A 13,449-nucleotide genomic window follows, 5' to 3' on the forward strand; every position below is an offset into this window, starting at 1 on the left:
TAGGGGACCAAGCCAATCCCTGCAGGATCGTAAGGCCGAGGCCCACTCGGCCTCTTGCTGCCGCCTCCAGCCAGACCCGCCCTACATCTGTCCCCAAATGCCGCCTCCACCCTCCGGTTCCCAGGTTCGGGCCGTCGGCTCCCCGAAGGGCTTGTCCTCCACCTCACCGTCCCCAATGCACCACCACTCGGCTCCCGTGCACCCTAAAAACCTCAGCCGGCTCCGCGGAATCGTCCCGGCACTCCTAACATGGCGGCCGAGCTTCCCTCACTCCTTTTGCTCGTTCCAGGCGCGTCCGATCTCGGCGCATTTTGGGCATTGTAGTTCCGGCAATAGACTCAGGGTCCCGCCAGGCTCTAAGAAGACTACAATTCCCAGAATGCAGAGCTCCTGAGCATGGCTATTGGGGCCTTTTGGACAGAGGAATGATGTCATTGCAAAAACCCCACTGCATTCATTGTGCTACGGTTTATCCACCCCCCTGCTGCTGCTGGGCTTGCGATTGCCGCTCGCTCCAGCTGAGCTAAGAGTAGCAGCGGCACCAGGGCAGGGACTGATTCCAGCCCTTGGACTTAGGACATCGCAACACCTTCCGTTACGTGCGTGACTCATTCGCACATCATTTCTGTTTATGCCTGGGGTGGGGAGAAAAATCCCAAACCAGGTGAGTTGAAGTGATTTATTCAAATGATTCTACCAAGTTATTCCTCCCGCTTAATTCTCAAGGCTTTCTTTTGGGAAGATGGGGGGCGGGAGGATTGGGGGGTGCTCGCAAGCGCTGCTAAGCGAAAGCTCTGTGCAATTTGGGTCACTGCAAAGAACAACTCGAGCAACCTTCCCCCGCCAGAGGACCGATTCCTGCCAATTCTCCAGTCGCAACTCCCCTCAACCTTTCGGAGGCTGAGAGAGGGGGCTGGGCTGGGGAGGATGTTGGGAAGTGCTTTTGGAAAATCAGAAGAAGGCAGAGGTGGGGAACTGCAGTCCTGTCACGGACGGCCCGAGTGCTGAGGTTTGAGTGGGAAAGGGTGATGCGTGGGGAGAAATGGAGACAGTGATTTGATGTGGTCACACTACTTTAGAACATTTCTGTGTCTCTTGGGAGAACACTCACTATTCATTTTTCAGATGAGCGTGCTTCTGAGTAGGTTAAGTTTTGTGGAGCCCTATTTTGTGTGTGTGTGTGTGTGTGTGTGTGTCTGTGTGTGTGTCGTTTGTCTCGCCTTTTCTGCTGATTTGAGGTGACAGTGTCCTTTAATGGTGCACTCCGTGCCAGTCAGAAACATTTCACGTGTCTAGAGAAGCTTCTCTTAGGCTGCTGGAGGCAGCATTTTCGTTTAGTGTTCTCCCGACTGCAGGATTTCAGGATTGTTTGGAAGTGGAGCCGACAGATTTGTGCTTGTGTGAGTGTTTTAAATTACATTGCAATAGGCTCCTTGCCACTGGCAGTGGTACCATAATGAGCTGCTGTTTCCTGAGGCACAGTCACCAGTCACAAATAACGGTTTGGAGAAGGGATCATTAAGGAAACCTGGGTTCATTTTTCCCTGCATTAGGGAAAGTTAGAAGCACTGTTAACCTTCATTTGCCATTACTGACAGGTACCCATGGAAGAGTGATCCTGGCTGGGGAAATCAAGGAGCATCGCAGTGGTTTTTTGGTTTTTGTTTTTAAACAAAGTGACACGTTTAACCGGACAGAAAGCATTCTGACTTGTATGATGTTGGCTCTTCTTGCAAGTTATTAGGATGATAGTGCAATGAATATGTTACTTTGAGATAAACAGCTGGCTGATTCAAGAACAGATGGGGCCAGTCTTAGCTGAGATCTACAACCTTGGAAATGAATGGACCTGGGGTCAACCACACCCCCTCTTGGAACGTCAATAGAAGGAAAAATGCCGTGTACTTTACCCTTAAATTTAAAATACCAAAACATTTGATAGCCAAGTTAGACATTGGGGGAAAGTCATCACTGGTTGTCTTCTGCTGCTGAACAAATTTTGTTCATTTTTAATTCAGACAGTTAGATCTCCAAAGTTGCAGCTGGGTGATGCTTGGTTTAATGCTGCTTGTTCCTGAATGCAAAGGACCGTCCATTGTAGGGCTTTGTAGTAGAGTGATTTATTGGAAAGCGATGAGCAGCTTTTGGATTTGGGGGGAAATGGACTGCCTGGCTTTGCCTCTCCCTATATCTCTCTGTTGCTTACTGTCTGCTCTTTGGGGCACCTTACCTTTTCCTCTGTACCTTCCTTTCCCCAATCTTTATGTCTCTTGAAGTTCTTTCAGTTTATTTCCGTGTTTCTCCATTTACAATTCTCATTTTTTCCTCTGTGTTTCAAAATCTTCCTCTCATTACCAATAGCTCACATCTCTTTTTCTAAGCCTCTTCCCTATCTCTGAATGTCCTCCTCACTCCTTCTTTGCCTCACCTAGAAACTCCAGGCTGTGTGTAGACTGTGTGAATATTTATTTGTCAGAGTCCTCTTTGAAGAGGCTTTGTTTTCTTTTTCTTGCAAGGGGTTTTTGGCAGGATGGGCAGCAATGAGCCTGACCCCTTGGCCTGGTTTGTGGCTTGTGTGACAGACAAAACTTGGCCCTGGAAACATATGGACAATGAAATGTTACAGCTGAGCTCATGCCAACCATATTGTTACCTGTATTAAGAACTGCCAGTGGGATAGCAGGGTTTTTAAGTGCTTTACATGAAATGATGATTCCCAAAGAATAAGTAGACTTCCAATGGTTTCTGCCTCATTTAATACTTTATTTTTCTTATCCCTGCTCCAGTAGGCGGGAAGGCTCTTTCCCCCTCCCTTTTCTGTTGATTTGCAGAGGAACAACCCAGGTGGCCCAACTGCCCATTTGGTTTTTTTTTAGAGAGACTTGGAGTGACAACATCTTTCCCTTCTGTGGTTTCTTCTCCTTCGTGGATAAAAGAAGTTTGTTATTTTATACCCTCCTCTTAAGGAGAAGGGAGTGGTGGTAGTTATGTTTGTTTGTTTAACATCAGTGCTTCTCTAGGCATGGAAAGTCTAACTGTTGTCCATCTGGAGGCAACGAGTGTGACAGGCAGATTCAGAAGCTGTCATCCTAAAACCTCTCTCACCACCTTCTCATTCCTAATTTTCTTCTTCTAAGATGCTCCCTCTCCCACCCATGCCTGGTAGTGTTTTAGGGAGGAGAAATGATCTGAGCTGTTAGATTTGGGCCCATCACTGCTGTCTCTGTGACCTTGAATAACTATGCACATCTTACTGCCTCAGTTTACATATTTGCAAAAGGATAATGCTCCTTGCCCCTTGGTTTACTTGGCCTGCTACCATCTGGCCCCAGCCTATCATTCTGACAACAAATGTTAATTGAGCAGCTACTGTGTCCTAAGGACTGTGGCTATGTCAATGAAAAGAGAAGCTTCTCTTGCCCTCATGGAGTTTATATTCTAATAGAGGAGACAATCATTGGACAAGTCAATGCAAGTGTGATGAATGCTACTGGCAAAGGGGGATCTATTACAAGGTGGAACAGGAGTTCCTAACTGGAGCTCTCCCCTTGTCTGGGTGAATCATGCAAGGTTTCCTGTAGGAAGTGACATTTCAAGAGACTTGAAGAGTGAGTGGATGTAATTTAGGATGGCAATGGGAGGAGCTAAGAGGGGGCACAAAGGGGGCTTCTGACAGAGAGAACTGCATGTTCAAAGTACAAAGGAAAAAGTGGTGACTATGAGGATTTGAAAGGAGGTCAGTCAGTATACGGGGTGGGAGAGAGACCAGAATGAAGAAGAATGAGGCTGGAGAGGTAAGCAGAGGCTAGAGAGGGGGCAGTTTTCTGAGCCACAGGTGAATTTTGGCCTTTATCTTAAGGGCAATAGGAACCTAACAAAGGGCTTTAATTAGCTAGATCAATTACATATGCGAAAGAAATTTAAAAATCACTATGGCTGTTAAGTGGAGAAGAGTTCAAGTGGAAAAACCAGGTCTCCACTTAATTTTTAAAGACATTGAAAAAGTATCTTTACTATAGGAAAATAACTGTTGTCAACAGCTCACCCCCATTTTATCTTTTTTTCTAATTTTGCTTATCTTTCAAGTTCAAAAGTCTGAAACATTGATTTAGGGAACGCTATACAGTTAAAATTATTTTTGAGGAACTAGAATCAAGGAAGTACAGATAAAGAAACAAGATCTGATATACTTCTAAATTTCCCTACAAGTCAATTTCCCTTAAATGGAGAGGATTGGCCAAAGTGAAAGTGTGAAGACCAAACAGCAATTCATTTTTGTTGTCCAGGTGAGCGATGATGGTGGCTTGAATCTAGGGTGGTGGCAGGCAGCTTGGAGACAAGGGAAGAGACTGGAGAGACACTAAGTTTGAAGATTATAATTGATAAGGTTGTTGATTGATTAGTTGTGGGGATAGGGAGAAGAGAGAGTCGAGAAGACTTGAGTTTTCCCTTGAGCCATTGGGGATACCATTACAGAGAAAGAGAACACTGGACGGGGACTAGATTTTCGCTTGTGTGTGTGTGGTTTTTTTTGTTTTGTTGTTGTTTTGTTTTTTAAGAAGGAAGGAATTTTGGACATGTTGAGTTTGAGTTTCCTGGAAGACATCTAAGATCTTTTTCTCACCCTGTCTGCATGGATGCAGCATGGTGGAATAGAGAGATCTCTGGTGTGGCTTTCTGAGACTGGATACGACTTATTAGCCGTTTGATGTTGGACATATCACATTCTTCTTCTAACCTTCAGTTTCCTCCCCTGCAAAATATATTTATTTCATGAATTTATACTGATCACCAGCTATATGTGCACTGCACTAGGAAGATAGCATTGAATAAGATAGTGTTTGCTTTGGAATAATTTGCTTCGGAGAGGGAGGAAAACATAATCAAATGATCACATACTGAGAGGTATATAGGTCTTGCTAGGAGAGCACTGCCCCAAAGGAGGGTTTCATTCCTCTTTCCTGCGGGGGAGGGGTAGTATCTACAAAGTGGCTGGTGACTTTTGACCTGAGACATGAAGGCAAAAAAACCTCTCCAGACTGTGTTCCCAGGCACCTAGTAGAGTATCTAGCATAAATTAGGGACTCTGAATATTTGTTGATTGAGTGAACTAACCTAAGTCACTAAGGGCCCATTCAAAAGCAGGAATTATCAACACTTTGGAAGAGGGCAATTAGTAATGCAAATGTCAAGTGTAAAATCCTTTAAACACATCCATTAACATGTATTCCTGAGACCTGAAGCCTTTGAGATGTTTTCTGGGTGATTTTTAGGGAAATTCAGAAATAGATCTGGTTTCTTTTTGGTCTGGACTTCCTTTATTTAAGTTAGTTTCTCAAAAAGAATTTTAATTGTATAGAGTTCCCTAAATCAATGGGTCTCAGACTTTTGAATGTCATAGATAAGTAAAATTACAAAAATAAAATAAAATAAAACGGGGAGGAGAACTGTTGATAATGATTGTTTTCCTATAGTAAAGATATTTTTTACATGTACCCCTTCACTTTTATCTCATAAAATAAAGAACATTTACTATCAAAACTTGTAGGAAGAGCACAATTTAAAAATTAAAATATATTTAGCTTTATAAAAAATTCTCTACATTGTCTTTATTTTTCTCAGTTTGTTGCAGAATAGTTAAAAACAAAAAGGACAAACAATAAAAACACCACAATATTATAATCACTTATGGAACCATTATCCTGTTTTCTTGGTTGTGGTGAAAATGTGGCCCATTTCCAAATAAAAACATTTCCAAGTATGGAAGAATTTTATATGGACCATAGATAATTTAATTTCAGTATTTTTCTTTTGGAGTCCAACTATTGAAAACTAGATAGGCCCCTTCAAGGTTAGTCTCAGGTAGGGGTTCTATCCCTGGAGGATCCTCAGGATGACCATGAACCTGAGATTATATGATAAAGTGTGTGTGTGAGAGTTCACATGTTCGTGCACATGTTTTTATATCACTGCATGTGTGTCCTTGGACAAGTTAGTTAACCTCTTTGAAGATTGTTTCTTTGCCAGATTGTGGTGAGGTTTAAACGAAATAATACATTTGAAATATCTGGCACTATGCCTGGTATAGCTGGTGCTCATGGTAGCTGTTTTTATGTATTGTTTTAAATATTTTATTTACTGGCTGATGCTTGCTTAGTACCCATAGCTACAAAATGAATAAAAAGATAACAATGTAACTAGATAACTGATGGAATGGAAAGCGCACGACATCACCAATGTAGAATATTTGCCAGAAATGTTTAACCTCAATTCAATCAGGAGGAAGTAATCAGGCAAATCCACACTGTGGGACATACTGCAAAACAGCTGGCCTGTGATCTTTGAAAATGTCAATGTCATGAAAGACAAACAAAATGTATGGGTGATTGGTCTAGATTAAAGAAAAGTAAAGAACTGTGATAACCAAATGCAACATGTAACCCTTGATTGGATCCTGGACTTTAAAAAAAGCAATAAAGGACATCTTGGGGACAATTGGGGAAATTGTAATGGGAGCTGCGTATTAGAGCATCAGTAACAATGTTAGTTTTCTTGAATGTGATAAGTATTCCGACTGCTGAACCTGACGTATCGTGGATATTAGTGTCTAGATCAGTTGCTGTTTCTGAATGTCATCTGTAGAGATGTCACCTTTAGGAATGTCACAGCAAAGCTAGAAGACATGAAGGGCTGCTGCAGAAGGTAGTGATTTTCTTGGTCACTGCAAGTATTGAATCAGCCTGTGGGCTGGAATAGCCTTTGTTGGGGATATTGTGAGTGTTCTTTGTGTCCTTTCTAAACATGATCCTGTGTATTCCATACAGGGGCAAACTCCTACAGCTGGCACTCTAGCTTTGGTATCACTAGAGGTAGTGATGCAGGCGGAGCTGTGACCTCGCTGAAGTGAAGAGGAAAGGGCACATAAATATATACCTTAAATTTGTTTTTTGATTCTAGACTTAAGATTCATCAAGACTTATTACAGAAACATACAATGTACTATGTAGGAAAAATTCCCCTTAATTCCACCCCACAAAGATAATCAGCTGTTGAGATTTTGATGTGTATTCCTTGTCATTTCCCCCCCCCCCGCATATATACTAATGATATGATTATGCTACACATCGTTTTGCTTGCTTTCTTTAACTTAATATATTTTGGGCATTTGTCCCATGTATTTGCATGTTGCTCTAACTTACCCAATTTAATGGCTATTGGGCAGTGCTGCAGTGAGCATTTGAAAGGATGATAGATTTGTGGGAATATTTCTGTAGGATACATTATAGGGGTAGAAATGCTGGCTCAAATGGCACGAACAGTTTTCCTTTAATTGCCCCCAGATTTAAATTCTTATCAACAGTCATTTCTACACACCTTTGCCAAGTCCATTAGCCACTTGAGCTAAACTCACTAAGGGAAGGAAGTTGTGATGGGTGGATAGAAAGTGGACAAAAATGGAATTGCAGAGTTCCCGCTGGTTTTTGTGATTGCTGAAATAAAGGTTGTTATGTACATAACATGGAGACCTCTGGAAGAGAGATATAAAATGCATTATCCATGCCTGCAACACAGCATGATGTTTAAAAAGCTAACTGAAACGATAAAGCAGCCAAGAGTTTTCCCCAGAAAATTCTGCAGAAAAATTTTATTTTTGAGTTATGGTTAACTTCACTAAAATGCGGACACCATCAACCTGGAGATGAAAATAACCTCTTCTGTTCACTTCCTCTCCATCTCAGTCACACAACCACAGTAGAAAGGGTAATTTAAATTCCACTTTTTAGATATGTGAAGCAGGTAGTTAAAAGGCCTGATTGTTCGTCTTTCTGAATATCACTAGAAGCAATCCCAGGGCAGAGTTTTGGCATTTTTCTACAGAAAAAGTGTGAGTTTAGGAGTGGTCATTAGTGACTCATTCTGCCCCAGCAGAGACTCCCCCAGGAAGAAATTGTAAAGGATCATGAGCTGTGAATTATTTCCATTCTTTTAGCCAATTATTTCCATTCTTTTCTGACCGGGTGGAGCAAACACAGATTTGAATTGTGCTAAGTGGGTAATTTATCTTTTCAAGCTGCCGTTTCATCATCTATGAAATGGGGATTATTATGAGTCTCAATTGAGATTTTATATATATATGTGTGTGTGTGTGTATATATATATGCATATATATATATATATATATATATGCATATATATATGCAAATTTCGCTGCGCATGAGTATGTGCTGTTGTGAAGGTGCTGCTGCTTCTGACAGAGCCAACTCACATTAATCTTTCCTTTAATTCCAATGGCATTTGTAGCCCAAAAGACATTCTGTCTCGTCATGCCTTATTGTTACTTCTTCAGCCCAATATTTGTGAGCATAAACTAAATGCAAGATCCTGTGCTGGGTGTTCCGATAGGGAAACAAAGGTGGAACCTTCCAGGAGTTTTCCTTCTTCCCCGCTTTTGTTCTAGGAGACAAATATCTTTTAAAGAGCCTCTTCAATACAAGATGCCTCACAAAGGTGTTTTATGTGTGCTGCCTTATTCTCTCAGTCTACCTAGGTGGTAGATTTTAGCTCAGTTTTTCCGTATAAATAAGGAAACAGTTCTTCCTGAGGTTAAGTAACTTGTTTTGTTTCTAATAGTTACCTAGCTTACATTTTTTTTTTTTGCAGATGGAGGCCCTAGGTAGATTTTGTGGAACCAAACCACACTGCTTCTCCAGCTGCTTCCTGTTTTTGCCTTGTCTTCTGATCAAAAGTATAAGCTTCATGAGGGCAGGACTGGCTGGTAGCCTTTACTTCCATGTGGTACATTTTACCCACAGGCATAGGGGAAGAGCTTTCTGTAGATGTACTGAGTTAGCTGAAGCTCTGATGTGAAATGTCATGCACCTATGGGCGCCAGGTGGTTTACATATTTTATTTGATCTTTTTCCCCCAACTTATTTTTAAAAATTTCAAACATGTAGAAAAATTGTAGAAATGTTGCAGTGAACATGCCATATACCTTCCATCTAGATTCATTTGCTTTTTCTACACAGAAACACACACACACACACACACACACACACACACACACACACACACTTTTCCTCCCTAAACTACTTGAAACTCAGTTGCAGACATTGCAACATTTTATCTCTAAGCACTAGAGCATGTATCTCTTAATAACAAGGACATGCTCCAGTGTAACCACAATACCATTACATTAAAACAATAATATTTTCAGATTTTTCCAGATTGTTCCAATGTTGTTTATAACTCTGTTTTTTAGGACCCAAGATCTAATCAAGGACTACACAAGGTTAGTTGTGTCTCTTTAGTTTCCTTTAATGTAGCACAGTGCCTTTCTTGTTTTTCTTTTTATGACATTGGAATTTTGAAGATTCCAAGTTTGTTGCCTCGTAGACTGTAAAATGGATTTGTCTGATTGTGATCTCATTATTAGACTCAGGTTAAATATTTGTATTAAGAATTCTCCATAGGCAATGTTATTTCCCTCCCCTTGTATCATATTATGATACCTAATGTCAATTTCTTATATCACTGGTGATGTGAGGTTTGATCTTTTGGATGAGGTGGTATTGCCAGATCTCTGCATTGTAAAGGTACTCTTTTCTCTTTGTAATTAATGAAATCTGTGGGGTGATCTTCTGAGATTGTTTGGATATCCTGTTCCTCAACAATTTATATCCAATTGTTTTAATATCTATTGATAATCCTAGTCTAGGTCAATTGATATCTATAAAAGGATGATTTTCTATTTCTTTCCTTCCTTTTGTATTTATTACCTGGCGTTTTTTTTTCTTTGTTTTTTGTTTTTAATTTTTATTGGGGAATATTGTGGAACAGTGTGTTTTTCCAGGACCCATCAGCTCCAAGTCAAATCGTCATTCTCAATCCAGTTGTGGAGGGCGCAGCTCACTGGCCCATGTGGGAATCGAACCGGCGACCCTGGTGCTATGAGCACCCTGCTCCAACCAACTGAGCCAACTGGCCGCCCCTACCTGGCGTTTTTCTGATAGATTAGCTTTTAGTACCCCTTCTTGGTTTTGTGGTTGTGTGTGTGTGTGTGTGTGTGTGTGTGTGTGTGTGTGTGTTGGTATCACTTGGACTCCTGAGTTCTTCTTTTCCACCCAGTGTGTTATAATCCATTAGCAAACTTCTGCCTTTTTTTTCAACCTTATGCTTTATGATATATAAATTGTCCCAAATTTGGCCACAGGGTTTCTGTCTTATGTTCCTTAACTCTTGCAGCATCCTGATAAAGTAGCTGGGATTTTACCCACTTTATAATTGAGGAAATTAAGTCCCAGAAAATACAAGTAACTTTCCCAGAGTCACATAGCTAGTTAGCAGATGAGGTCAGAGACAAACCCAGTTCTGACTAAGTCTAAAGTTGTTCCTGGTCCTCGTGCTGCTTCCTGGCAGTCCAGGAGCAGAATGTCATCGGATGAAACCAAGTTAAAAACATTGCATCATTCTTGGTAATGATAGCAAATGATTGGAAACAACCCTAAGTATGCAACAGTGGGTTAAATAAATGGGCATATTTACAAAAGGGAAAACTATTAAACTACAAACAAGAATTATGGTGTTCTTCAAGTAATGGTATGGAAAAATTTCCAAGGATATGTTAAGTGAAAGAAGGAAGGTGGCAGAATAGTGCATATTTATGAAAGAAGTGGGGCTAAACATATTTCAGTTTGCACAAAGAATCCCTGGAAGGATATAAAATAACAAAGTGGTTACTGGTACAGGGTAGTAGGAGTGAGCGGGGTGTGTGTGTGTGTGTGTGTGTGTGTGTGTGTGATTTCTTAAGATTTACTATTTTATGTAAGGCTGACTTTTAAAATACCTTTATTGAGATATAATTCACATGTCACATAACTCACCCATTAAAATGTGCAATCCAGTGGTTTTCAGTATGTACACAGAATTGTGCAACCCTCCCCGGAATGAATTTAGAACATTTTCGTCATCCCCAAAAAAAACCCTGTACTCATTAACAGTCATTGGCTGTCTCCCTTACCCCAGCACCATGCCTCAGGCAACTAACTACTAATCTATTTTCTGTCTATATATTTGCCTATTACAACATTTAATATATTAATAAATGGTCCTTTGTGATTGGTTTCTTTCATTCATATAATCGTTTCAAGATGCATCCATGTTGTAGTATGTATCAGTACTCCATTCCTGTTTTATTACCAAATAATATTTCATTGTATGGATAAAGCATATTTTATTTATTCATTCATCAATTGATGAACATTTGGGTTTTTCTACTTTGTGGCCATTATGAACAATGCTGCTATACACATTTGCATACAAGTTTTCAGTGGACATTTGTTTTTATTTAATTTGCATCTATAGCTAGAAGTTCAATTGCTGGGTCACTTGGTCAATCACTGTTTGAAGTTTTGAAGAACTGCCAAATTGTTTTCCAAAGCAACTACACCATTTTACACCCAGTCCGACAATTTCTCCACATCCTTACCAACACTTGTTATTATCTATCTTTTTTAATGTAACCTTTCTAATGGGTATATCACATTGAATTTTGAACCCCATGAGTGTATTACCAAAGTATTATCTATTCCCAAAATAAAATTAAATTAAAACAAACATTAGAAAGAAATGACAGCTCAGAAAGAAGTTTCAGATTGTCAGCTGAAAGGTCAGGGTGTGGCAAGATGGCCTTGGGTTTGGGTTGACAAGGTTTTCCTTGTTCAGCCTGGTGTCCTGATGCATATACGAGTACATTTCCATCTTCTGCTTTTTTGAACCATCTAACTTTTCCTCCTCCAGTGCTCTCCCAGGTTCATTGCAGAGTGAGTATGTGGGAGAGGCTTGAGTATAAAGTGCTGGCTTGAGGATTTCCTGTACATTTTTTTTAATGAAAGTGTATTGGGGTGACAATTGTTAATAAAGTTGCAAGGTTTCAGGTGTACTTAGGAGCGGCTCTAGAGAGAGTGGCTAGGACCACGTTACTTCTTAAGACCAGGGAGGTACCATGATTCTATGGGCCCTGATAGCCTCACGTTGGTTTGCCTAATACACTTGGTGAGGGCATTAGCAAGGCTGCGTTAGCCATTGGTGACTGGTCTAGAAGGCATCAGATGCTTTAGAAAAATCCTAAGAATGGGAGCCTACAAACTGGAGTTTGAATTTGTGTTGTCATTTTTAAGCTGTGTGATCTTGGGCAAGCCACCACTTCTCTGAGCCTCAGATTCCTCATCTGTAATGGAGGAGCCTAGTCTAAAGAATCTCCTCAAAAGATACATATTAATTACAAAAGAGGAGAGAGTAACTTTACAGTGGACAAAGGTAGCAGACACCATTTTTACTGAATGATCAAAGTTAATTCCAGTGATGAAACAAATTAACATCTGAGAAGGACACATCACTTGTGTGACATTCCTGCCAAAAATGCATAACCTGAATCTAATCATGAGGAAATATCAGATAAACCCAAATTGAGAAACATTCTACGAAATAAATGGGCTGTACAGATATTTCTCAAAACGTCAAGGTCATGAAAGAAAAAGACTGAGGAATTAGTTCTAGATTAAAGGAGACTAAAGACACAGAAACTAAATACATCACGTGATCCTGAATTGGATTGGACCAGAGAAAATTTTTTTCTTTTGCCATAAAGAACATTACCGTGTTTCCCCGAAAATAAGATCTAGCTGGACAATCAGCTCTAATGCGTCTTTTGGAGCAAAAATTTATATAAGACCCAGTCTTATTTTACTATAATATAATATAATAAATATAATAAATATAATAAATATAATATAATATAATATAATATAATATAATATAATATAATATAATATAATACTGTGTCTATAATATTAAGACCAGGTCTCATGTTAATTTTTGCTCCAAAAGACACATTAGAGCTGTTTGTCTGGCTAGGTCTTATTTTCAGGGAAACAAGGTATTTGGTCGACTGGCAAAATTTAAATAAGGGTTGAGAGAAGGATATAGTGTAATACCAATATTAATTTTCTGATTTTGATCCTCATGCTGTGAAAATATAAGAGGATGTCCTTATTTTAAAGGAACTACTAAGTATTTAGTATTATTTATTTACAGAGAGAGACTACTTACAGAGAGAGAGAGAGAGAGGAGAGAGGAGAGAGAGAGAGAGACTGATAAAGCTAATGTGGTAAAATATTAACATTTAGGAATCTGGGTGAAGGGTATATGTAAATTCCTAGTAATTTTCTTACATTCTTTTTGGTAAGTCTGAAGTTAATTCAAAACAAAAAGGTGAGAAAGGAGGGTGGGGAGAGGACAATTCCTGGGACGCAGTGTTGTTGTGAGGATGAAACAGGCCCCGTGTGTCCAGTCTCAGCATGGCGTCTGCACCTGGCGAGCTCCGGGGTGCACGGGAGCATCCTGGTGGGCCGGGCAGCGGGCGCTCTTAGCCGTTATTTGGGAGCCAAT

General features: G+C 40.2%; 1 protein-coding gene across 2 annotated transcripts in view; it reads left to right on the top strand.

Annotated features, from left to right (window-relative positions):
- The first annotated feature begins 444 nt into the window (after nucleotides 1-444).
- Nucleotides 445-13,449, top strand: part of RAB30 (RAB30, member RAS oncogene family) — a 79,401-nt gene continuing 66,396 nt past the window's right edge. The window contains exon 1 of one of the 2 annotated variants that reach the window (XM_019752547.3): nucleotides 445-664. The gene's annotated coding sequence lies outside the window, so the exon portion shown is untranslated. Of the gene's footprint in view, nucleotides 665-985; nucleotides 1,010-13,449 lie in introns of those variants that run through there. The other variant, XM_074335689.2, reaches the window with a different exon arrangement.

This window comes from Rhinolophus sinicus, chromosome 14 (assembly GCF_057876585.1).
Source record: "Rhinolophus sinicus isolate RSI-liver-muscle chromosome 14, RSI-T2T, whole genome shotgun sequence".
NCBI classification, from domain to species: Eukaryota; Metazoa; Chordata; class Mammalia; order Chiroptera; family Rhinolophidae; genus Rhinolophus; species Rhinolophus sinicus.